At 40.3% G+C, this 25011-nt stretch overlaps 1 protein-coding gene across 2 annotated transcripts in view; it reads left to right on the top strand.

Annotated features, from left to right (window-relative positions):
• CSMD1 (CUB and Sushi multiple domains 1) overlaps window positions 1-25011 on the top strand; it is a 2060432-nt gene that overhangs the window by 1326216 nt on the left and 709205 nt on the right. The window lies entirely within an intron of this gene.

Here is a 25011-nt window from a genome sequence, read left to right as displayed (position 1 = left end):
TATTATCTGAGCCAAAATAAAAATTGTGAATTAATATTTTGATATAAGCCACCAGCTCCACCTAGGGTGAGGGAAAGGAGACTGTGTTATCAAGTTGGCATTTAACCTGAATAAACAATCCTTCCAGAGTGATTGAAGTGTATATATTCAAGATAGAGTTGTGAGCCTGACACATGGGTGCAGTAGATAACGATGATAAATCAGTTAGTTTGTTTTTTTTTAATATTGTCATGGTGCAGAGTGGGAGGGATGAGCTAGAGCAAAACTTGATGCACCTGTGCAGCTGACAACTTAAAAAATATGCTGGCCTCAAGTGGGGAGAGCAGGAATTCAGAGTGGAGTAAAAATATAAATGTACACTTTGTACTGTGTATGTTGTAAAGTCAAAACAGAAACTTCAATACTTGCCAAGGAAGAATGTTTTTGTTTAATGCTCGGTGTTAGGATAATAACTTATATGGGTGACACATAAGGTGAGCAAATGGTATAAGATAGTAGGTGAGCAAAAGCATAAAAGCATAGTTGAGGATATAGAGAAATCTTCTGCTCTTAACTACTTTATTTACAAGTTACATTAATTTTTCCGCTGGAACATTATATGGGTACATTACAGCTGGGACAGGTAACTGGCAGCTTGAGTCGGCTTACATGTACTAGCTTTCCTCAAGCTAGCACACTAAAAATAGCACTGTGGCCATGGCGGTTCAGGCTGAATGCCTGAGTACATACCTAGGTTCTTGGTTGGGGTTGCACTGGGGCAGATATCCTAAGCTAACGTGTATGTAGAATCATAGGACTGGAAGGAACCTTGAGAGGTCATCTAGTCCAGTTCCCTGCACTCATAGAAGGACTAAGTATTTCTAGACAGGTGCTTCTGAAAGTTGGGCCACTGCTTGTTCAGGGAAAGCCCCTGGCGGTCCTGACCAGTTTACCTGCTGGGTCCACAGGTTTGGCCGATCAGGGCTCCCACTGGCCACAGTTCGGGATGCTCTAGCCCAATGGGGGCTGCGGGAAGTGGCATGGCCTGAGGGAAGTGCTGGCTGTCCTTTCCGCAGCCCCCATTGGCGTGGAGCAGCCCAAACTGCCGCCAGTGGGAGCTGCGATCGACCGAACCTGTGGACCCAGCAGGTAAACAAACCATCCCGGACTGCCAAGGGCTTTCCCTGAACAAGCAGTGGCTCAACTTTCAGAAGCACTGCTCTAGGCCATCCCTGACAGGTGTTTGTCTAACCTACTCTTAAAAATCTCTGATGATGGAGATTCCTCAACCTCCTTCGACAATTTATTCCAGTGTTCAACTATCCTGACAGGAAGTATTTCCTAATGTCCAACCAAAACTACCCTTGCGGCAATGTCTATCTGAGTTGGGAATTAGACCACCTCCAAACTTAAGTGGAAGCTAGCTAAATGGTAGTTAAAAGTAACACTCATAAGGCTTAAATGCCTGCAAGCAGCATGGAGACTCATTACATACAGCACAATAGAGACTCAAACTAAAGATATCCAAATAATTATTTTTTTTAAAGAGGACCACCAAAAAGTGCCACCCTGAATAGACAGCAGAGTAAAAGAGGTAGAATGAAAAAGACATCCTTTAACATTTTGGAATTCAGATCCTACTGAGAAAAATGGAATGGAGCATGAGCTCTGGCAAGTTGAAGGTAAAATTATAACTAGCCAAAAAGAGGCCAAAAAAGAATTTGAAGAGGAATTACCACTCCCCCTTCCCCAAACTGCAGCCTTTTTATAATATATAAAGTACACCAAAGCAGGAACCCTAACAAACTGTAAGTGGAGTCAACGGACAATCTAAGTGCTAAAGGAGCATTCAAAGAAGACAAGGCCAGTGCAGGGATTCTAAATGAATTATTTGTATTTATCTTCACTGCAGAGGATGTGTGGGAGATTCCTGTGCCTCAATTATTCTTTATAGGTGACAAATCCTGAGGAACTGTTCCATATTGAGGTGTCACAAGAGGAGGTTTTGGAACAAATTGCTAAATTAAACAGTAATAAGTCACCAAGATCAGATGGTATTCATCCAAGAGTTCTGAAGCAACTCAGATATGAAATAGCAGAACTACTAACTGTGGTATGTAACTATCACTTGTATCAGCCTCTGTACCAGATGACTGGAGGATAGCTATAAGACTGAGACAAAGGCTTCAGTGGCAGTCCTCGCAATTGCAGGGTGGTCAGTCTATTTTCAGTACCAGGCAAATGGGATTAAATTATAAGAAAGAACAGACTTATCAGACATGTAGATGAATATAATATGTCGGGGAAGAGTCAAGGGAATTATGCTGCACCAATCTATTATAATTATTTGAGGGTGTCAACAAACAATTGGACAAGGGTGATCCAGTTAATATTTGGACTTTGAGAGAGCCTTTGACCATGTCCCCCATCAAAGTCTCTTAAGCATACGAAGCAACCATAGGAAGATCCTCTTGTGGATCAGTAACTAGTTAAAAGGGAGGAAACAAAGGGTAGAAATAAATGGTCTGTTTTCACAGTGGAGAGAGATAAATAGAGGGGTCTCCCAAGGATGCGTTCTGGGACCTGTGCTGTTCAGCATTCATAAATTATTTGGTAAAGGGGGTGAACACTGTGGTGGCAAAAATTGCAGATGATACAGAATTACTCAATCAATAGGGGCTAAAACTGATTGAGAAGAGTTACAAATGGATCTCACTAAATGGGATAACAAAATAACAAGGAAAATTCAAATATTGCTAAATGCAAAGCAGTGTATGTTCAGAAAAATTATCCCATATGTACACACACAATGATGGGTTCTAAATTTGCTATTACCACTCAAGAAAGAGGTCTTGGAATTATCGTCGATAGGTCTCTAAAACATCTGATCAATGTGGATTGGCAGTCAAAAAAGCTAACAAAATATTAGGGACCATTAGGAAAGGGCTAGATAATGAATCAGAAAATATCATCATGGTATGCCTGTACCCTGAATACGGTTTGCCATTTTGCTTACCCTGTCTCAAAAGAGATATGTTAGAATTAGAAAAGGTACACAAAAGGGCAACAAAAATGATTAGGGATATGAAACAGCTTCCATATAAGGACAGATTGAAAAGACTGGGACTGTTCATCTTAAAAAAGATGATTAAGGGGGAGTCAGAATATGATAGAAATCTCTAAAATGAATAGTATAGAAAAAATGAATAGGGAAGTGTTCACACAACAGTCAACCTGTGGACCTCATTGCCAGAGAATGTTAGGCCAAAAGCATAACTGGGTTTAAAAAAGAATTAAATAAGTTCATGGAGGCTAGGTCCATCAATGGCTATTAGTCAACATGGTGAGATATACAACCCCATGCTGTCAGTGTCTCTAAATTTTTGACTGTGAGGCGCTGGGATTAGATGACAAGGGACAGATCAGTCAATTTTTTTTTCTGTTCATTACCTCTGAAGCATCTATCACTGACCACTGTTGGAAGACAGGATCCTGGGTTAGATGGATCGTTGGTCTGATGCAGTATTGACATTCTTATGTTATGTTCAGTGTAGACTTATCCTGTTCTAGTAACAATGGTTATATATGGACAATCTTCAGCACAGGACACTGCAATGAATATTTTCCAGAAGATTCTGTGAAATTGCAACGTTCTATACAACTGCTATAGCTCTAAGTCTCAGTCAAACCACGTTTTTTGAACAGTGCTTGAAAAATAATTCAAAAATTACTTTTTAAACAAAGGTAGTGGGTAGTAAGATTACCAGTGCAGTTCTTCCTATACAGATATCCATACCCTTTCTGATGCTTTTACATTGTATGTTTGTGGAACATAAAGCATGATTTATAACATATGCATTCTAACTAGCATTTCAGGGGAGGAAGGGAATTATGCTTTGTTATTTTAGTGTGGGGGCACACGGTTTCTGTTCCCTCTGATCTTTGTGGAAGATGACTTGTATTACGCTTGTAGTGTGCATCATCTTACTCTTCAGGAACGGAAGTGAAATTCCCTTGTCTTTTAGTCCGCAGTCGAGTCTTTCTGCCCTGCCAGCAAACAGAACCCTTTAAGTTGCAAATCCTTTCAGCCAGCAGCGCTCAATCCTTGACAAATGGATGACTGACTCTCCTTTATTGTCTAATATGAAAACACTGTCCCATAGCTCTGATTGGCTCAGCTTGTGGGCTGAGTCGAGATACACAATTATCTGCACTTAATGTTTGCTTTCATACTGGCTTTAAATAACTACTGTGCATGTAAGTATATTGGTGATTATGAAGCCTGACTCTAGGAAGGATCACTAATGCTTTTCAGAACAAATTCAATTCTGAAAATGTACTAAATGTATCAGAGAGATGCATGGTCAGATTGTAGGACTGAACCCCCAGGAACTTTAGAGTCCTAATCCTAGCTCTGACATTGCCTCCCTCTTGGACCATAAACTTACTGGACCTTTCTGCCAAGGGTTCCCCATCTGTTTAAATGTAGATAATAATAAGTAGAGATGACTGCAATATTCACCATGAAAGAGTTTTCAAAGACAAATTGCTTATATAGTTTGAGAATTTTAAAAATGTCAGCATTTCTTGACAAAATTTAATATGAAGTCTCTTTAACTTTCTAGTTTGTGAAAAATAGACACTTATTTTTTTGGTCCTAAATTGACTAATGTTAAGGGAGGAGAATGCAGCATCCAAAACCCATGCTGTCTAGTATATTAAGGACAGGATTAAGAGCCAGAGAGCCTTGTGTTCTGTTTCTACCTTTATCAATAACTTCCCTTAATGATCCCTGTGATGGGTGTATAAACCCTACACTAGTTAATTAGGGGTTTACAGGAGCTTGAGACCACTGGGTGGCACCTGGAGGCATTGGGTATAATTGTTGATCAGACCCAGCTATGGAGGAGCTGCCCCTCATAAAGGAAGGGGCAAAGGATAGCAAGAGCAGCCTAGGGAGAAGACCCAGATGAGATACAGCCGGGTATTGCCTTTCTTGGAATGAAAGCTGAGAGAAGCCTGGAACCAGTACCAGCGTATGCTGAGCCAGGATGAAACTTGGGAAGCTGGGGGCAATGAAGCCTGAGGCCAGACTTGGGTCATCCTGAGCCAGGAAGAAGCTGGAGGCAGTGGTGGCAAAACCTCAAGGAAGTTTGGAGGGTTGTAGTGAGCGAGGGAAGAACTCTGATCCATTTTCTAATACCCAGAAACAGTATAATCTGGAAGACCTAGGATTGGGGCAGGCTCCTGCAGCTGATCCTGATGGGAAATGGACCGCTAAGGTGAAGACCTGAGTGGTGTTGCGTATTACAAGAGCCCAGAAAGGGGCTTGAGAAAAGATTAAGGAGAGGAAGGAATCCAGGGAGGTAGTGACAATGAGCAGACCTTGGCTACTTATCCTAGAAAGTCCCTGGACTTTGACCAAGTACAGAAGCTGAGCCTGGGTTCCCCTGTCAGCCACTGGGAAGAAGGTGTGGATCCCCTTGATATATGGAGGAGCTCAGAGAGAGTGGTGTAAAGACCACTGGACCCAGAGGCAAGGGCCTGACAGGTCTTGAAATTATTTGTTGAAGTTGTATTTGGACTTTTTTTACCCCCAAAGAGGTGTGGAACTAAAGAGTAAAGTGACTGAAGGTTTGGGTTGTGAGAAGAAACAGACTACCTCAGGGCTGGAGTGACCATCTGCAAAGGATTCTAGAGAAAATGGAGCTGCTAGGCCATACCTAGCCAACAGGGAGAGCAAACACAGTGAATGCACTCTTCTCTGGGTACCTGGCACTTTTTACATATTTTTTTTTTTTTGAAGAAGGTAAATTTCATTACTCCCACTTTACAGATGGAAACCTGAGGCTCAAAGGCCAAGTTACTTGCATGAGGGGTGAGGTCACTGTGGATCAGTTATCAGGTTAGAAAGCCTGGCTCTAATCCTGGTTTTTAAGGTGACTTCTTGTGGAAATATAGGCAAGTCCTTTGACCTCTTTGATAGACTCCATTTCCCTAACTATGAAGTCTGAGTTGCAATATATTAGAGAGACAAGGCGGTTGAAGTAATATCTTTTATTGGATCAACTAATCTTACCTCACCCACCGTGTCTCTCTAGTATCCTGGGACCAACGCTGCTACAACAACACTGCAGACAATAATATTTTTATTCAGTTGTTAAGAAGGTAAATTTGAGTGCTGTATTAGAGGAAAGCAGTATTAAGGCCAGTGAGCAGCACAGCTGAGAATAGAAATGAGGCCTCCAGACACCCAGCACTGTTTTTAGATCATGTGAGTTACCACCACTTCCACCTTCTCCTCTTCCAGCAGCAATTTAAGATCAGTGATTAAACATTTACATTTCATAATGGACAAAATATATTACTAACCAATTTTCTTAATTGATTCAAACGTGATGGCTATTTTATCGAAGCATATGTACCAAGAGACTGTGTACCTCTTATGATTTGGCTCAGTTTCATACATAATTATAGTATTTCCAGATCCTTCCATTGAGTAATGATTAACCACTTTAAAAAATGAACTACAGTCCAGCAGTGTAGCATAGTTACTGTGCCAATTCGTTGTGTATGGGTCTCACTGTTCATGCTATTCAAAGAGTAGTTGTACACCAGAAAGTCCAGATTAGTAGAAATTATTTTAATATCATACAGTTAATTACCCATAGCAGGAACTTGACAATAAAGGCAAGAGAGAGCTTAATCCTCAGTCAGCTTAGTTGTTGACACATTTTGCTTCTAACCTGGTCCATCAAAGTAGTAAGTGTATTGCACTGATGTTCCTAAAAGCTGGACAGAGCATTGTCTTAGCAGCCACACACAACAGAAAACTATAAGAGGAAAATTTGATGACAAAACAATGATTAGGGAGAAAAGCTGCCTAAGTTACCATACTTCATAGTTCTTTGTTCATTTTCTCTTGAGATCACCCTCCTAATAGCAAAGCAAATGGTATCCAATTTGTCCTGCTTAGCAATTAGCAATGGTACAAACATCTTCCAAATGTGTGCTTCTGTATCCTCTAGGGAACCAAAATACTCTCCAGGTAGAATCGAACACTATCTGTGCAGAAAGTAAGATTCTAATAGGCAGAGGAAAACTTTTGCGTTTTCTAGGCTACTTGTACTTCTCCTAATACTCTCCTCATGAACACTGTTGTTTTTTATCTGTTTTGCACACAAAGTGGGCTTTGGGGAGAAACACCTATTCCTCCCCCCTCTTCCCCTCCCCCCAAAAAGTCTGAACAGTGATTAATCTAACTAGAAGTTTGATAAGAGACACTGGTCAAGTGACAGTGGGCACTTTCGTATCAGTTCCATAATGTTTAATAGCTGAAGTCCATGTAGCAGTTTGGCTTGGAATGTCTCTTGCTTTCCATGGTTATCCTGTTTGGGTGATATGAGCTGTTCCTTTAGTGATGCTTTGGGAAAGTGGGTAGCTTCTAGACAGCTCATATTGCTCAGTGAGGAAAAGGGTAGAAGTGAAGGTCAGCAAAACATTGTGAATGGAAAATTAAACTAGAGTTAACTTGCTCTTTACCTAATTATGAGCTAAACTATTATTTCCTTATTCACCAGGAATCCACTGAGCTCGCCCTCCTTCATCTATTTTAACCAATGTCATCTCTACAGAGAGAAGCATGCTTACTTGGTCAGGGCATTGCTCTAGCTCTCCAGATAAATTGTTCTCATTCCTCATGTTTAAAGTCATATTTTGTTGCTTATAATAATGCTTATGATATATTAGTCATATTGTGGATAGTGTTGTATATGCCTGCAGTGGAGGACATTTCCTGCCTCAAAGAGCTTACAATTGTGATGAATGGCTGCACCCAGCAGTTGGAAGAGGTTGGAAAAGAGAAGGGTAGAGGTATCAGTAAAGCAAGCATGATTTGTGTATACTAGCTATGTGGGAAGTATATCTCATCATCTGCCTACCAGTTGTCATCTGATAGTGTTCTGTAGGCACTGTGCTGGAAGTTCTTGCCTTACTACAGAGGACAGAAGCACAAGTAATCCTCTACTCTTCAGTGTGAACAGAAGGGGCCGCTACGGATGCATTAGAGCAGCGTTTCTCAAATGCGGCCCCATTGGCCGCATATGGCCACCAGCAGACTTCTTTTTTTTTTTTTTTTTTTTGTGTAGTCACAATACCCTCCAAAGCATGGAGGGGGGCAAAGCAGATTGGGGGAGCAAAGCAGTGGTTACTCCCTGCAGTGCCCAGCTGTTGCTCCTGAATAACTGTTACCAAAGACAGCGAGATGCACTGCCTTGGTGTTGGCGCTGCCAGCAGGGATCAGTGAACTGCACTGCACAACCTCACCAGGGGCTCCAGGCAGTGCCTCTGGAGATGTGGTGTGTGTGGCGCTGGAGGTAGCTTTTGTCAGAGAAGGTAGCTGTGGCATTCAGTTGTTCATATGCTTTCCCAGGCAGCTCCCCTACTCTTGCCCAGTCAGGCAGTAGGAGCCTGGGACTCTGCAGGCAGCTGGTGATTTTCTGACCCACCTTCCCTGGGTCGGGTTCTCACTGAAGGGCTGTGGGAGTCAGAAGCAGAGAGAGACAGGTTTCCTAGAGCAGCCACCAGCAGGAGTTGGTGGCCACATTCTGAGGCCGCTAAAAATGTGGTGAGAACCTCTGCATTAGACACAATCCTGGGTTGCCTATGTCATCTTTCTCCTTGTATCCTTGAAGAATCATGTCTTTGGCTTTTTCTGAAAGGAGGATTCCATTAGCAGAGCGTTAGGCAGCTGACAATTATAAAAATGCTGAAGGGGATACAAAGTCACATCTGATAAGAAGCCAAAAAGGATTAGGTGAACACAGTGTTCAATAGAAGTTGAATAATATTAGATTATTTCTAAATCCAGGAAATATTTTTGGCTTAGGAAATTGTAGGTTAGAAAAAAGACCACACATAATGAATAATAGTGTTTGTTAAATGTGAGGAAAAGGACAGATGATCAAATAAATAAAGTAGAATTTTCATGGGAAATAAAATACTAATCCTATGGAAAGCTAATGCCAGCAGAGAAAGAAAAAGAGAAGGTGGTAAGACAAAAGTTAAATGAGTGAGTGAGAATCAACATCTGTTAAATGCCTGGAAACCAACTTAGGACAGGAGAATAAGCATTTTTTTTCTAGGGCTATTTCCCAGACCTTTGAAAGCTGATTCCTCCCACACAACTGAAAAGTAATGTGACTGTTAACAACAAGACAGTTTTTAAAAAAAAGTAAATACCTATTCATCTTAACTTACTTGTCATCCATGCCATCCCTTCTTCCCCAGATAGTCTCTCCCATATTTTGGGAAATGCTGTCCTAGGGTGGACTCCTGAGCAGGATGAAAAACTGTCTGATTACATTTCTGAAAACCTTGGACACTGGTCAGTGAACTAGATGTGTGAATTGGATATAAAATCCTAAATGTTGTAGGGCAAATTTAAATTATTGCTGTGTGCCACTGGCTAATTATTTTGTAACCTCTTGGAATTTGTCACAATGCTCAACATTTACTCTGAATGTCAAGAATTAATATCAGTTAATGGCTTGAATTAAAAATGTATATAAAAACGTAAGATGGCACATTTATTTTAACAAGGTAATTGTACCAGTTATTGCTTTCAAATTTTAAATTTATGCTCACCTCAATGCTAACTGCAGAGATGCTGATACCCCGTAAGACATTTAATAACTCTTTCTAAAGGAAAAGTGATTACAACATATCTTATAGATTCAGAAGGCAAAGTGATGGCATATTTACAAATGAATAATTTTTTTAGAGTGAATTGTGAGCTAAACACTGATGGACATTGTTTTCCAGTTTTCTGAACAAAGAGATGGAGTGGGAGAGAGTACTGCTTCTGGTTACCCCATAAAACAGTTCTTTACCATTGAATCTTCATGAGCTCTGCTATCCCAAAATAAATAATTGAACTTCTTACTCTGCTGAATGAAGAGTTACTGGACAACGGGCAGTTTTCATTCCATATATTCTACAGTGTTGAGCATGTCTGCACAGAAAAATAAATGACCATTGCATTGCCATGACAACTTTGTTGCATATTACCTAGTCTGGAAAATAAATAACAATTTACATTGTTGAAATGGCATACTTTTAGTTCACTGACATCCTTGTGAAGAGATACAGTACAGATGTACATGATATGATAATATTTATATAACTATTTTATGGATGAGTCAACAAGCATAGAGTATAAATGGCTTCCCAAATGAGTCACTATAGTAGCTTTATAAGCTGCATGTCTCAACTCAACATCTTTTGATCTCAACACTAGACCTCATTTGTTTTCTCATTTTATTTTATATTTTAATATTATGCATTTCTCTTCATTATAGCAGTTCTTATATTATCTTTCTCATATAGAGTATTCTGTCTATTTATAGCTGTGTTGGCCCCTGGATGTTAGAGAGACAAGGTGGATGATATATTTGTCGCCAACAGAAGTTGGTCCAATAAAAGTAATTGGCACATGAAATTGCAAGCCCAGTAGCAAGGATTTTTAATGAATTTGTAAACTCAGGAGTCGTACTCTCTGACTGGAGAATTGCTAATATAGTTTCTATTTTTAAGAAATGGAAAAAAGTCATCCAGGAAACTAAAGGTCTGTTAGTTTGACCTCAATTGTATGCAAGATAATGGGACAAATTTTGAAAGAGAAAGTTGTTAAGGACATAGAGTTGAACAGTAACTGAGAGAAAGTGCAACATGGTTTTACAAAAGGTAGATCATATCAGACCAACCTTTTCTCTTTCTTTGAGAAGGTAACTGATTTTTTTTTTTTTGATTTTTTTTTTGATTTTTTTTTAGACAAAGGGGCTGTAGTAGATCTAATCTACCTGGATTTCAGTAAGACATTTGATAGTTTCACATGGGAAATTATTAGTTAAATTGGAGAAGATGGGATTAATATGAAAATTGAAAGGTGGATAAGGAACCGGTTAAAGAGGAGACTACAACCAGTCATACTGAAAGGTGAACTGTCAGGCTGGAGGGAGGTTACTGGTGGAGTTCCTCAGAAATCAGTCTGGGAACCAATCTGACTTATTTTTATTCCTGATCTTGGTACAAAGTTAGCATGGTCTAATAAAATTTGTGGATGACACAAAGTTAGAAGGTATAGCCAATATAGATGAGGACCAGATCATACAAGAAAATCTGGATGACCTTATATAGGAGGAATAGAGGCTAGTACCGTCCTGCGATGCATCAGGCAAGGTATTTCCAGTGGAGACAGGGAAGTGTTGTTGTATTTATACAAGGCACTGGTGAGACCTCATCTGGAATACTATGTGCAATTCTGGTCTCATATGTTTAAGAAAGATGAATTTAAACTGGAACAGGTACAGCGAAGGGCTATTAGGATAAGCTGAGCATGGAGCACTGGCCACTTGCAGATTTAAACTTGTGTAAATAGTGAATTATCTGAATTAAACCATGATCTGAGGACCTCAGACTCAACCAGAGGTTAGGGGTCTATTTCATGAGTGGGAAGGTGAGATTATGTGGCCTGCAATGTACAAGAGGTCAGACTAGATGATCAAAATGATCCCATCTGACCTTAAAGTCGGAGTCTTATTACCTCAACCCCTCTCCCTCCTCCCCAGTCGCATTTATAGAGTACTTCAGGTTGATTTGATTTTCCCTTAGATTTAAACTCCATCAAAGGTTCAGGATAAATTCTGTTTACTGTGATTTGTTAACTGGATTTCTTCATGTTCTTGGTTTTTAGCAGTCAAAATGAATTTCCTTATAAAAGTGTTTGTTTAGTTTTCTCTTCTCTCAATATATGAGAGAGAGAAGTACCTCTCTACCTTGCTGTCTTGGTAGAAGATGTTTGCTACTGTTAAAATGATTTCTGTATAATTTTGTGAGATTCACTAGTAAGCAGTGCTCTGTCCTTTCATATTAAATATGGTGAACTTTGTACCACATCAGCAGTGTTCTCGTCTTTTACTTCTCACATGCACATCTGCCTTTTAAAAAACTAAGAAAAATCTATTTTTGTTTTTTTAACTGTCACTCTACTATAGGACACATAAATTAAAAACAGAAATTGCTTCCCACTGCAGTCAGAATTGTTCAATGTTGCACTGCAAAGAGATGTTAATTTAATGTAACCAGTGTTACACAAATGTATTAAAGTGCTTATTTTTTATTCATTTCATATATATATGAAGCAATTAATAACACTTTTTTTTCAGGGATCAAATCATTTCTAGGATGCAGTTTGTTCTAATAGGCTTTGTTTTATCTCAATAATTCATGTTTAATCATACACAAATTTTGTGTATGTCACGGCAGAAGCATAACAAGTAGCACCTTGTGCAGATATTCTTAGTTGGTTTACGAGGAGTTTTTTTCCTAATGAAATTAATTTGAAAGGTTATCCCAGTTATAACTTAGTAAGAGAGACTTTTTTCTTACATGAATTTAAAAAATATTTTCTGAAAATAATCCCAGTAATTGTTTGAATACAAATGGCAGGTTTTTTCATAAATTCCATAGCCTAGCTAATCTGTTTACTCTTCCAAATATGTGGAACTATAGAGATTCCAGCTAAAAGAGACTAAACTTATGTTGGAACAATTGTTAGCCAAATCAGGACTTTTGGTAGCAAAAGCTGAGATTGCTTCATAGTGAGTGAGTAATGCAACAATATTTTCTATGAATAATCAGTCTTTTTTTGAAATGCATTGGAACTGCTTCCACTTGGCTTTGTTTGCTTTCCACAAACACTGGAATAATTGAGTTTTAGTGATAGAAATGTTAATAGAAAGTGAACTTCAGAGTCATATGCACATATATATTTTTGGAATCTGAGTTTTAAAGTCACTGTGCACCACATATTTGCGCCAGAAGTATTTATATATTCATCTGACCAGGGATCAAAAATAGTACCACATAAATGAGTTGACCAATCACAAGTAAAAATAAAAATGAATTTTGAATATTTATGGTCAATCCATAGCATAGAACTGGTTTAGGTATAACCTGCATGGCTTAGGTGCTTTTGAAAAACCCTTCCATTTCATAACAAAAAATTGTAATCTTCTCATAAATGTTCCACAAGCAGGAAGGGAAGCTAAATTAATCAAATTATTTGCTGTGCTGCATTCATTCATTCAGCTTTAAGGGTAAGATACTTTTAAAGAACTGCTTCTGTTTTAGTCAATTAAGGGGTATAGTTTCTTCTAATTCCATGCACCTAACTAATATTAAGATTGTACTTTTGAGAAGAGATCATATTCATAAATGCCAGTAGATTGTTTGTTTGCTCTTCAAGATGGGGACTGCATCTTCCCCTGTGTTTGGAATGCATGGGCTTTCCTTTTCCAACAAACAATAAGGGTAATTAGGATTATTTTTCAATTTCAATTAATTTTCAAAGCATAATTTTCTATTGAACAAAATTATATATCTAGAATTTGCTTATGTTTCTGAAGCATCAATCAACCTGTTCAAAATTAAAATGCAAATTGATTTTAAATTTAGCTAGCTGCAAATAATCAAGAAAAGTGACTGTAATATACTAAAGCCATGCATTTATTACCAATTAATGTTACCAGTACTGTTTATTTTACTTTCATTGCATTTATCTGCAACGTCTCCGTTGGAAAGAGACTGATATTTACATATGTCAGATTTGATTTGCATCATCATTGGGAGACATAGTGCTCATTCACTGTCAAGTCTTCCCTGGTTTATAAACTTTTCAATCTCCACTAGAAAATCTGCCACTCCTGATGTCACCTTTCCACACAATGAACTTCTGGGTTTTTCCTTTTTTCTTGATCTCAAGGCATTACTTAACAAGGGCATTTTGTAGGTGGTTCTTGTAACTTTCAGTTAAATTTTGAAGGACACTCTACACTGATCATTGGAAAAACAAGACGTGGTTGAGTTTTATCTAATCTGTCAAAACATTCCATTGGATTGATAATACCAAAGAGAGATGATGGAGACTATAAAAGTGTCAAACTATGAAATCTAAATTACAGTTGCCATAGAGTGGGGCAGGCAGTAGAAGTACATGTTAACCTGATAGACACTGAAGAAGGAAGTGAAAACCATGGACAAACACTTTTACTTCTAGGCTTGTCATAGCATTCCCTCTCAGATCTGAACCTTAGAGTTCAGAAAATGAGATACTAGTACCTGAATCCTCTAAGCTTAATTACCAGTTTAGATCTAATGGCACTGCGACCACCCAAAAATATAGTGTTTTGGGGCACTCTGACCTCCCCAACCTTCCCTGGGGACCCCAAGAACCCAGATACCTGGGTTCTTAAAACAAGGAGAAATAAACCATTCCCCCACCTTTTCCCCCTCCCAGAATTTCCCTCCCTGGGCTATCCTGAGAGATACTGATCCAACCTCTTAAATCACCATACAGAGAAGCATCTCCCTTCCCTTCCACAAAGAGGCAACCAGATTCAAGGAAAACAGAGAGATTCTATCTCTCCCCCCACTCATCCTGGTGAGTTATCCCAATCCCCTGGAATAAAAAAAGGGAAACAAGGAAGAAAAAACAATCAGGTTCTCTAAAAAGAAATCTTTTAATAAAAGAAAGGAAAAAGTAAAAAATTATCTCTGTAACTTCAAGATGTAAATATTACAGGGTCCTATAGCTTACAGACACCAGAAACAGACTTTCCCCCCAGTACCAATACAAATCAAAATATTCCCAGCAATTACACATATAAAGGTTAACCAGCCAGATCCACAATTGCAAATAGAGTAAAACAATCAAAAAGCCTAAACCGCCTGTGTTTACTTACTATTTGAAAAGAAACTTAGAGAGCCTGTAGTAATGTCTGGTCTCTCCCAGACCCTCTGAGAGAAGAACACACAACGGACAAAGAACACACACAAAAGCTTCCCTCCACCCAAATTTAAAAATATCTTGTCTTCTGTTTGGTCTTCTGGTCAGGTGTCCAGTTCCCTGCTTGTAACTCTTTACAGGTAGAAGAGACATTAACCCTTAACAATCTGTTTATGACAAGGCTTAAGCCAGCAAAGGGCTTAAGCACATAGTTAATGGAAGCACATTTGTAATTTGTTTGATGTCAGATGTCATTACATACCAGTGTATAGTTAGGAATGTTCCCGAGTACTTTGTTGGAGTGGGATATTTGTCTACAGTTGTAATCATAACTTTTTAAAGACTTTCTTCTGCTACATATCCATTTAACCTGCTTATTTCATTATGTTGAATCAATACCTCCAGAAGCAGAACATGCATTATGACTACTGGAGTTACCCTTTTTCTAGTTTCCACGTCATAGGTGTGAGAGAGAAGTAGTTTGACTGCAGAAAGACAGACAAGACAAGCCCATTCAACTAGTAAATGTAAGTACAACTCACATGTGGGCAAAAACTTGTGGTCCATTGCACTTAGTGGCAAAACTCTCGTTGACCCAAGTGGGATGGACTTGACCACAATAATACATATTAAAATCTACAGTAGCTAGACACAGTACAACATTATTTCTCTTACCTCAAAAGAGGTGTGGGGAAGGAAACCAAGTGACCACAGCTAGTGGCATTGAATAAATAACAAAGTTTGTGCTGTCTGGTAGCTCTCTAATTGTCGCTACAATTAACTAATAAACACTATTCCCAGCACTGTGAGAATTCCCATGGGAATGACTATGCTAGAGTAAGCAAAAGAAGCCATGTTGGCTTCCCCTTAGTCAAAAACATAGAATATCCATTTTTACCAAATGGAAATGAACATCAGTATTTTCAGGCTGAATCACAGAGGCTTCATGGGGCCAAAAAAAAAAATACTTCATGAAACACATTCTTAGCTCTCCTTAAATTTTCCTTTCAGTAAAAGCTTAACAATAGAGAAGTCTAGCGGCATAGCATGATCTGAGACAGGATGAAAAGCAAGTTCCAGGGTTATGTAGGCACCACTGACAGTGCTCTCCCTCCAGTCCAACAAAGACATGTCTGCTGGTTTTGAACATCTCTGATGTACTTGACTTCTCACTTTAAAAAGAAAGAAGATGTGACCCTAAGCAAAGGTAATGACCTTTGTACAAAACATGCCTTGTAAGGTATCATTTAAAATCTAATAACTTGCTGGTCAATAACATCATAGTGAAATAAATGTAGCAACATATGTAAACCTATGAATTCTCCTTATAAAATGTCACTAGCATATGCTCAAGATCAGATGCCCTTGCCTAGGTAAAGTTGGATGGATCTAGCCCAGACAAAAGAATTTAGTTCTTCAAGAACTTGCTATGTCGATTCCATTCTAGGTGTGTGCGCACCCACATGCACAGTCATCAGAGATTTTTGCCTTAGCGGTACCAGTGGGGTTGGCTGTAGTACACTCTCAAGTGCCACGTTCACGAACTCATACTTTAGGCACTGCCAACCCTACACCCTCTCAATTCCTTCTTACTGACCGTGATGGTTGGTCAGAGCACTTTCTCGTGCATTGCAAGGGCATTGCGATTCTTACAGTCCATTCTTCTGTGTCTTTTTTTATTTGATAGGTACTGAGACCTTTAAGTTAAGTGTTACAATAGTTGTTTAGGAGTTAGAGTCCCAGCTGGGACTTCACCTTAGAGCGGGCCATGCCCCGTTCCCCAGGATTTAAGCCATACTCATCATGCAGCCTGCCAGTGCCCATTAGTGACCCTTACAAGAGCTGTTTAAAGTGTTTGGGGGAGTCCTACAGAAAGAACAAGTGAAGGATCTGCAAAAACTTTTCCCTTGAAGTCAAAAGGAGCAGGATATTCACTTGAGGGCCCCCTTCATGGAGGCTGTGCTTTGTCTTACATTGGAGCTCCCTTGATCGGACACCATACCTGGCACCTCAGCGTTGGTGTGCAGCGTACCACCAGCACCGTTTCCCCTCCCCGGTGCCTAAGAAGCAGTGAAAGTCGATGGGCCCACTGGCACCCTAGAAAAAGGGGGCTTTAGGCAAAGGACTTGTGTCAGGCCACATGCCCACACTGAATCTGCTTTGGGGTACTGCTGAGATCAGATCCTGTAGTCTAGCCAGAGACCTGCCTCTGACTCCTGGGAGCAGCAAGGGGTCCTGGCCTTTAGTAGGGTCATCTGCCAGAAGCGGGTTCAGCGGCCAAAAAGCAAGCAGGCTGACAGGCACCGCAAACACGAAGCCAGGTGACAGACCCGGCCAATGCCCTGGCATCCACAGACAAGCCGGTTATGGGACTGCTCCCTAAAGCAATGGAGCATCCCTGATCCCCAGATCATTATGGCCCCAGATCCTGGCACCACAGCCTTTGTCCCTGATTAGAAGACACAGGTCCCTGTTGCCTGCAGGGCATGGGACACCTGAATCGTGATGCTGCTCCTCATACTCATGGTGCCATTGGGCCTCCCACCAGAGTTTGCCATGGCACAGATCACCATTGCCTAAGCGGTCTCCCAGGCATTGATTTCACCCAGTGCGGATTGTTCCTGGTCACAGACTCGCAGCACCATTCTTCTGCTCCTCAGTACTACTCTTCAGGCAGGCACTGCCCTCGCCTTCTCCTTACTGGTCAGCGACAAGAGTCAGTTGGCAGACTCAAGCATCTAAGGTTCTGCCCTGGATACCAGATGGGCAATGATCCTAGCCTGAGGGACAGGTCAACCTTTGCCTATAAAAGGCAAATCTCCACTGGCCCGCAAGGCTGGCACAGCTTCTGCAGTGGCAGTGTGGAGTCAGGGGAAGTGGCCCATTAAGTGACATGAGGTGTACCTGTTATGCCAGTTCTGACCTCCGACCGTTCCTCCCAGGCCACATTAGACAAGCTGCCCCGGCACAGCTGGCTCCAGAGTCAGAGCATGGTGCCAAATCTGACATGGTGGTGACACAGCAGGCCCCGAAGTCCAAGGACCCATCACCAGATGAGCAAAGGGAAGCTGCGCCTTCCCCTGCTGTGCAGTTATCTCCATCTCTGGACTAAGCAGTGGCAGGCTCCTTGCAAATGAGCAGCCCCCTTGATGACTTCAAGGAGTATCAGGCCCTGCTCAAAAGGGTAGCTGCAGACTTGAACCTGGAGATCAAGAAGCTAGTGGAGTCCAACCTCTCTAACACTTATACTTCCCTCAACCGCGGCCAGGTTTGTATTGCCCATCCACCCAAAGGTCCTTTAAAATTGTCAAGTCTGTGTTACAGACTCCCTCTTCCATCTTGCCTACCTCCAAGAAGGCAGAGAAGTACTATGTCCATGCAAATAGATTTGAGTACCTCTACATTCACACTCCAGATGGATTCCTGGTCATGTCTGCCATCAAGGAAAGGTACAGGTAGGGAGACGTGAGTGGCAGACTGAGAAATAAAGACACCAACAGGCTGAATTTGTTTGACAGGAAAATTTATTCAACATCCAGCCTGCAATTTTGAGTATCTAATCATCAGGCCCTGCTAGTCACGTACAACTTCAACCGGTGGTCCTCCATTAGCAAGTTTAAGGAGGACCTACCACTGGATCAAGCCCAGGAGTTCACCGCCTTGGTGGACGAGGGCAAAGTGGTGGCAAGAGGCATCCTCCAGATGGCCTGGATGCTACGGACTCTGCGACCAGGGGTAGTCACCTCCGCAATGGTCATGAGGCACAGCTCCTGGTTACAGTCCTCTGGGCTGTTACAGGAGATGCAGACTATATTTCAGGACCTTCCATCTGAGGGAGTAGAGCTCTTTCAGAACTGAATAAGACCATGGAGTTACGCATTTAAGACTTCTATGCTACCCTCCATTCTCATGGCCTTCACACCCCTCAACAGGCTAGAAAACCTTTCCGTCCCTGCCGCCTCCACCTCCATCAAGGTCCTGCAGTATCCCCCAATCCAGCTCCTACAAAAAGAATGGACACACAGGATTTAAACAGTGGCACCCTTCATCCTCCCATTCCTCCACCTAGCCTGGGTCTTCCAGAGGCCTAGGAAGCCAGAAGCAGGTATTTTGAAGTTGCGTCCAAGGATGGTGCCCCAGTCATTTCCCAGGACCCACCCTGCTGCTCATTCCTCAACTGCCTGCACCCCTTCCCATTGGCCTGATCCATGCTGACCTTGGACTGTTGGATACTCAAGATAATATCTTTGGGCTTTACCCTGCACAAGGCATAGAGTTCATTGGAGTGGTCCTCAACTCTGCTCAGCCCAGAGCCTTCTCCCGCAAAGGTCAGTTACAAGCCATGTAGGATCTGATCTTGTGCATGCAAGACTATCCTTTCACCACTACTCACGTGCTTACGGTTGTTGGGCCACATGGTGGCCTGCACTTACATAGTCCAGCACCTGTGGCTTTGCCTTCAGGCCCCTACATGCGTGGCTGGCATCACTCTACATTCCCAATAGGAACAGCATGGACCATGCAGTCAGGGTCTCAGACCACGTACACTTGTCACTTACATGATTTGGAATCCTGCATCAGTGTTGGAGGAGGTTCCCTTCGTGGCCCCATCACTGTCCATGATCCTTGTCTCCGATGCGTCTGATCTGGGGTGAGGGAGATCACCTGGACAATCTCAGTACACAAGGTCATTGGTCAGGTCACGATCGCTCCCTACACATCAACATCAGGGAGCTCACAGTTGTCAAGCCTTCTTACCTCACATAAAAAGTAGGGTGGTCCAGGTCTTGCACATCTACTAATGTGATATGTGCCAGCAATGCCTTTCTGCCATGTACATTGGCCAAACCGGACAGTCACTATGTAAAAGAATAAATGGACACATCTGACATCAGGAATGGTAACATACAAAAGCCAGTAGGAGAACATTTCAGTCTCCCTGGACATTCAATAACAGATTTTAAAATAGCCATCCTTAATAATAAAAACTTAAAAGGGAAACTGTAGAGCTACAATTTATTTGCAAACTTAACACCATTAATTTGAGCTTGAATAGGGACTGTAGGAAACTACAGAAGTAATTTTCCCTCTTTCGGTATTGACACCTCCTCATCAATTATTGGGAGTGGACCACATCAACCCTGACTGAATTGGCCTTGTCAACACTGGTTCTCGACTTGTAAGGTAACTCACTTCTCTTCATGTACAGGCATAAATATACTGGGATCTGTAATTTTCACTCCATGCATCCAAAGAAGTGGTTTTTTTTTTACCCATGAAATCTTATGCTCAAATAAATCTGTTAGTCTTTAAGGGGCTATCATACTCCTCATTGTTTGTTTTGTTCTTTGTTTTTTGCATTTTAGCGGGCAAAACTCCAGTGGGAGAAGTAGTAGCAGGATACTTCCTTTTTGACAAACTCCATGTTGCCTACCTCACAGTTAGAAAAATACTTTTGTTTGGAGGTATGCTTCAGAAGAATCCATTTCAAAGGGTCTTTGGACTGTAAAAGAGAAGGTCAAAGAAAAACTCTAAGTTACCTTTTTGAAATGTATTCTTCTGAAGAATACCTCCAGACAGAAGTCTTTCACCTAATACGGCAAAGGAACCACCTCTTTGATTTTTGGGGGGAGAGATGTTGACATCTTGATGGAAATGTGGTGAGGATTTTATCTTGAACCAAGTCTACCTTGTTAAATTAGTTGCTAGAAAGCATTTTATCTTGTAACCATTTCTGACTTGTACTCAACGTATCTCTTTGGAAGGAAATAAAGGTAGCTTTATTTTTAATCTAAACCAATCAAGTTCTGTGTATGAACTGAACTATTTGGTAAATCCACTTAAGATACCAAGTTATTGGGTATTGATTATTTTTAAAGGGTCAACAAACCTTAACATTCCTCTGATTCTCCCAGGCCAGAGCTGCACATTTCAGAACCCATGTTTTAGAAAAAAACACAGGGTTGGGGACAGTGAGGAGACACCTGACCAATTGTTAACCAAGAGTAATGAAAACGAGTGGAAGTCTGTGCTGGCATTGGACAAGGGCTTCCTAATACACAGCTATAGAGTGCATGCTTGTTGCTGACTATGGGCATCCCATGCAGTGAGCTACAGTAGGAAGGCATTGAGAGGCACTCAGGGTAATTGGTGATACAATTCTCCGCTGGTCTGGATTGCATGTCAGAATCTAACAGATGTCCTGCTATTTTTAATATAAGGGATATTTTAAAGAAAACATGACTAGACTCTTAACCTTTCTGTTCTTCTCACTCTCTACCCCCAAATCTCCATGCATTCACATCCTGTTACTGCAATCTAACTGGAAAACAAAAGCATGTATAAGTTTTCTGAGTGATGGTTCATTACAGATCTATATGCATATGAAATACATTAGTGAAGAATTATTTACAGATTTGTTTTAAACAAATTCAACTTATTTTCTGACTTCGGAAATTTCATCACAATTTGAAAAACATGACATTATCTGAAACAAGATGACATCATATAAAATGCAGTGTACTTTTGCATTCAAAAGATTACATTAGTTCATTAAAACTGAATTCACTAATTAACTCTGGTAGCAGTCAGTTACATTATCGAAATGTTTTTGGTATATTGAACTGGGAAGAAGATATGTACTTAAACAGTATATGCAATTTTTCAGCATCTGAATAGGCAAAAAATATAAACCCTTGCAGAAGAGCCCATTCTTTTCTGGGCTGAACATTGTTAGCACTAGAATGAATGAGTCCTGGAGAATAAAAAAATGTGTGCCTGATTTATTATATTGTATGTGAAATGTATTGGTCTCTGTCCAGTTCCTAGAAGATAGATGTCAACATTAAACATGTTACCATCAGTTGTCAATCCTTTTGACAGTGCTAGAAGTACTCTGCAATGTTCGGTGGATAAACAGAAAAATCCTAGTTTGCAGTACAGTAATCTAAAACATCATAAGTATTAAACTTACTAGCAACTGTAAATTTAATGGGGGAAGCCATTAGAAATGCAAATGATCAGGGAGAAAAAAAAACAAGAAAAAAGAGAGAAATTGAGCTCTTTTCAAAACATGTGCATGCTTACCAAACTTTCTAAGATAACTGTTCCAGTAGCCTCTAGCAATGGAAACTTTCAAGTGAGATTACTGAAGTGAGATGATCAGAATAGAAAGAGTTAAACATGTTCCAGCATTATTTTTTTTTATTTATTTTATAGTGCCTAGGAGCCATAGTCATGGACCAGGCACTGTACAAACTCAGAACAAAAAAGGTGGCCCCTGCTTCAAATAGTTTCTAATATAAATAAAACATGAGATAAAAGGTGGTTACAGTGTGGAGTACAACAAAACAGTTAGACAATATTGGTCAACACAATAAGTGGTAGTCTCAGCACACCAATGGCCTGTTAAGTATTTTTGTAGCCATCACAGGAAATATGGAAAAAGGGGTTTTGAAGGATGATGAGGTAGCTTTGCAAATGTTAGTGGGGTGTTTCTCCAAACTGTGAGGGGCATCATGGGATAAAGGATGAATGTGTCTGTTTTGAAAAATTTAACAATTGGTGACGGAGGCTGGCATCATGGATTAAGGGGAAGGAGGTGTCAACATTTTGATACTGATTGAGAGATGCTAGCTAGTATGGGATTAGGCCATGAAAGGCTTTGAAAGTGAAAACTTGCATCTAATGTTGGATGTGATAGAGAAGAGGGAGCTGTTGGAGGAATGTTAAGAGACATGACATAAACAGGTTAAGAGAATGATCTTTGCAGCAATATTCTGAATGGATGCGAATGAGGCAAGACTCATTTATCAAGGCTAAAGAAAAGCATATTCCAGTAACAAGATGTGAGATGAGTTTTTTAGCCATGTGTTTTTAGCCACGTATGTCTTTTGAAAGTTTTCAGTAGAACTGAGGTCAAAAATATTGATACTGAACAAATAATTATTGGAAAATGGAGGGAAGTGTTTGAAAAGGGCAAATTCTGGGTAAATACTACAGTGTTAACATGCAAAAGTTTTGGTGTACATCTGAATATTAAAAATGTATAGAGAACCTTCAAGACATCTAAACTACTGAAGGTAATCAATGACTTGATTTAATTTGAGCATTTTTTGTTTTCTTTCACCTCCCCCCCCCCCCGCCCAAACCCAACAACCTGGAAAAGTAAGATCAGACAAGCTTGTCTTGTGCAAGAAATAGGAGTTATTTTGTAATGACAACATATCATGCCTCTATAGACTATAACAAGATGTTTAATATTCCCTAGTGGAAAACACAAACTAAGAGCTTGGACCATGTTTAACAAATCCTATACTGCAAGATGTAGTAGATCCCAGATGTATGATCCCTGCTATATTTAAAGGAGCAGTATATCTCTGGATGAATACTAGCCTGGATCCACCCTCTCAAAGAAGTACCTGTAAATATCAGGAGAAAGGGCTGTGGTGAAGAGGAAAATTCTAGAAAACTTCTCTTGTGGAGAACATTCATTGAGGGTTAGAGAAAGTTCCATTTCAATTGACTAAGCCGTGCTTCTTTCACTTGAACAACCAAATCCCATAGTATCTGAATGAATCAAATACCATCTGTATGTAGACACTGTGAGCCCATTGACTTGCGGTTTTTGTCTTTGAATCTGGCCTATTTTAAAGTGAAACAGGCAAATTTTCAGTAAAAATGTAATGGTGTTTTCAAGAGAAAAATCAGATATTTAAAATGATAAATTTGTGCATGAACATCAGAGTTTGCATTGAACCATGCTTGGCCACTGTATAAATCCATGATACATCCACACCTTGAGTACTGCGTGAGGTTCTGGTCATATCTCTTTCTCTCTCTCTCTCTCTCTGAAATGGAAAAGGTACAGAGGCACAATAAAAATGAGTGAGCATATAGAACCAGCATGTACATGAGGAGAGATTAAAAAAACTTGAACTGTTCAGCTTGGAAGAGAGACAGCTGAGGGGCGGAAAGATATGAATCATGAATGGTGTGAAGTACTAGTTACCCTTTCACATAACACAAGAAGTGGGGTCACTCAATGAAATTAATAGGCAGCAGATTTAAAACTAACAAAAGGAAATACTACTTCACGTGATGCAGTCAACTGGCGGAACCATTGCCAGGTGATGTTGTGAAGCTCAAAAGAATAACTGGGTTCAGGAAAGAATTAAACACATTCATGGAGAATAAGTCAATCAGTGGGTATTAGCCAAGATGGTCAGGAATGCAACCCCATGCTCTGGGAGTTCCGAAGCTTCTGACTATCAGATGCTGGGATTGGAGGATGCAGGATGGATCCCTGGAGGATGGGGAATTTCCCTGTTCTGTTCATTCCCTTTGAAGCATCTGGCATTGGCCACTGTTAGAAGACAGGATATTGGGCTAGATGGACATTAGTCTGACCCAGTACAGATGGTCTTAAGAGGAAAAGCATGCCACTTTGTGGAGATATGATACAGAGAAACCATTTTGAACAATAAAATTACTTGGAGTAAAATTGCCAGCTCCTTTTTTTCATTATTATTATTTGCTTATTTCAACACACTGCTACAAATGAGTTCTCCAATGGAAAGTACAAAAGGTTCTCCATAATTATGGACCTCTGAAAACAAGCTTGTTTAGGTTTTGTCCCTTCTCATTTAAAAATAAATGTATTGTGTTTTGTTTTTTATTCCGAAACAAATAAGAGGCATGTAGTGTCATTCAAAAATATAGTACACTTAAACCACCAATAACACAGGCAGAGTTGCTCCTGTTGTTGTAAGGGTGCTTATGATTAAGGTTTAAAGTGACTGAAAATACTATCTTGAGGTTCCCTAGTTCTTAATCTTGAAAAATAGCTCTATCAAATTTGCAGCCTTGACAAATGAAAACATTTTTGGTCAGTTGTATGTGGCTTTTTTTTCTGGCTGTTTAACTTTATATCAGGAAACTCGAAAGCTTTATTTTCAATCAGCATTAACACTGTGGAATCAGAATGTGTTTGCCTGAGGATGTGTGGGACACAATCGAATCCAGCTTACTCTAACATAGCTATAATGACACTTCTGTACTTACCAGAAGCTGGGAATTGGCGACTAGGAATAGATCACTTGATTACCTGTTCTGTTCACTCCCTCTGGGGCACCTGGCATTGGCCACTGTCCGAAGACAGGATACTAGGCTAGATGGACATTTGGTTT

This window comes from Gopherus evgoodei, chromosome 3 (assembly GCF_007399415.2).
Source record: "Gopherus evgoodei ecotype Sinaloan lineage chromosome 3, rGopEvg1_v1.p, whole genome shotgun sequence".
In the NCBI taxonomy this organism is placed as follows: domain Eukaryota; kingdom Metazoa; phylum Chordata; order Testudines; family Testudinidae; genus Gopherus; species Gopherus evgoodei.
Note: the sequence above shows the minus strand (reverse complement) of the source record. Positions and strands in the feature narration are given on the sequence as shown.